Here is a 2,664-nt window from a genome sequence, read left to right as displayed (position 1 = left end):
ATAATATATTCATTGTTCAAAAATTCATCACATAGTTTGGAAATCCTACTTGTTGAATGAAGAAGGAATTTAATGCAGTCTGAGATATTAAATGTATTTATGTTTGTAAAAACTTGGCTTTATGATCCAATGAGATTTATTTAACTTTATTAAACTAAAGTGTTTGAAAAATATTTAAAATATATTTGTTAATACAAATATTTGCATATTATGATATATGTATTTAAATTATAGTATTTTGATTACGTCATGAAGTTGTTGTTGGCAACAATGTTTAATTTAATGCTTATCTATTATAAAACTATAAGAGGATTAGTAGATGCTATATATTATTACTTCTGTAATTGCCACTCTTTCAGCCGGTATAAAGGGTTGACCTGCCTTGAAATTTGTAATTGTCATATTTTATTAGTTTGCAAACCATTTTTTAGGTATACGATGAAGACAGAAGTTTGAATCGAAGACTTTGTATAAACTACTTAAATTCCTCACTGTTAGACTGATCTTAGTGGGCTGGCAATTCATGGTTTGGTACAGTGGAATTGGTGAGCATCAATTTTCTTTACACTCCCCAAAACAAGTTTAGTCTTCATAGAGGTATGCAGTTATTTCCTTTTCTTAAGCCCTCAAGAAAAAAACACCTTTCCCACAACAATTCTGCATATATTTTCTCCTCCCACTAAAGTTGGTTTGCCTTCTGAAAATTTATTTCGATTTATTAAATTAGGAATTCTCTTCCAATTATTTGAAGAAAAAAAATACGAAGAGTTTTTTTTTTTTTTCATGAATTGGGCTGAATTGAATCTGTTTGTTCAATTGTTTTTCCCGCACAAGTGAGTCTAATTTGACCTGAAATGACGAAGTGTGCTTCATTTTATTTTATCTGGTTTTGGGTTCATGACTCTTGTTGATTTCTTATATACTCGGGGAGAGAATACTTAATCATTGTGACAGAAGTGGAAACTAAGCATTAATTACTTAATTATTTTATTTTATTATTTTAAGATTAAAAGAAATATACGTATGAACTTTTTAAATGATCATGTGATCATAAGATTTATTTTTTTACTGTGTTTAATTATACAGTTTAAAAATATAGTATAACATTATAAACCTGAATTATTATATTATATTTAAACGGTCGAGTTAGAAAGATAAATACAAATTTTTTATCTGGTCAGTAAATCTTGTATTGAAATAAATGTAATGTTAATGTTTATGAAAATTTTGATTGACTGTTATATTTTTCGTTTTCAACCAACATTGATTTTGTTTTCCTTAATCTGTTTTAAAATAATTTGCATAAATGTTTTGAAATAGATAAAATAATAAATTTAGTTGAGTGACATTCTTATTATTATTCTTGATCAGATTTAAAGTAAAACCGAACTATAGAGTAGACAGTGTTGTTCATTCCTTAGGGTCTCCAATAGTACAATAAAACAAGTACTCCGACTTGTCTTTGCATGTGGTAATGGATGAGGATTTCCGCGATCAATAATTCCTCATATACAGTTGTACATTTGTTTTTCTTGTAAGGTCTTTTCTTTTAGGACAAACTGTAATAAAGGACGTTCCCACCACTCATTTATTTCCTTTGTTTCCAAATTTTTGTTCTCACTTAAGATATTTTTTAGGTTTAATTATTATTTTCGCTAACTTTTCTCAAATAAGATTCTTATTTTTTTTCCTCAATTGAATTTTTATTTTTAAAAATTTAAGTAATTAGGTTTTTATCATTAGTTTCGTACTAACGTTATTAAAGAAGTGTTAATTTGTGGTTTTTTTGAATTTTTTAAATATTTTTTTAATTACTTTTATTTATTTTTTATTTTTTTATTTTTTTAAAATAAACAAATTTGTCACATGTCAAGTTAATATTGTGTTAAGTGGTAATGACATTATGTGTGACATGTCATTGTTAAGTGTGTTATTGTATTTGTCTCAATTTAATCCTAATTTTTATAGAATTAAATAATTTTATTTCTTTCTAAATTCAGACAAAATTTAATTTATATATAAATATTTTTATTAAATATTTTTAACAAATTAAAAAATATTGAAAAACCCTAATTTATATGGAATTTTAAAGAAATAATTAACTAATTGATTGATAATAATATGTTTTATGATAAAAATGATCATAAATGAGCGATAATTTACTTTATTAAATATTATTAAAATGTTAACTTTATAGTTTGTTAATTTATATTATTTGAGTCAAATAATGTTTTTTGTTATTTAACCTTTTACAAAAATTTTAAATGAGTTTTTTTATTTTTATTTGTTTCAATTAAATTTAACTTTTATTTTGAAATTTTTAATAATACTGTATAAATAAAAATGTATCCTATGTTATTTTGTAAATGTTTTATTTTTCTAATAATTTCTTTTACAATTAATTATAACAAAATTAAAGACTAGAAAGGAATTTAATCCTAATATTATTATTAATATAATATTTAAATAATAAATTTACCTCATATAATATTTGTAATTAAACAATAGTAATATATAAAAACTTGAAATCTGAGGCATCATTGCGTGTGACAAAAATATCTGAGAATAGAAGGAGGAAGTATGATTTTAGTTGCAGGGTTTGAAAATAATAATAATTATTATTATTATTGTGTAAGTTGATAGAGATGAGAAGAATTGGAAAGG

At 23.5% G+C, this 2,664-nt stretch overlaps 1 protein-coding gene across 1 annotated transcript in view; it reads left to right on the top strand.

The window, feature by feature from the left end:
• LOC106776816 (chromosome partition protein Smc) overlaps positions 1-1,056 on the top strand; it is a 6,714-nt gene extending 5,658 nt beyond the window's left edge. The window contains exon 10 of the transcript XR_002666016.1: positions 432-1,056. The gene's annotated coding sequence lies outside the window, so the exon portion shown is untranslated. The remainder of the gene's footprint in view (positions 1-431) is intronic.
• The last annotated feature ends 1,608 nt before the right edge of the window (positions 1,057-2,664 follow it).

The sequence above is a fragment of the Vigna radiata genome, chromosome 11, assembly GCF_000741045.1.
Source record: "Vigna radiata var. radiata cultivar VC1973A chromosome 11, Vradiata_ver6, whole genome shotgun sequence".
In the NCBI taxonomy this organism is placed as follows: Eukaryota; Viridiplantae; Streptophyta; class Magnoliopsida; order Fabales; family Fabaceae; genus Vigna; species Vigna radiata.
This window is presented reverse-complemented; position numbering and strand designations above follow the sequence as displayed.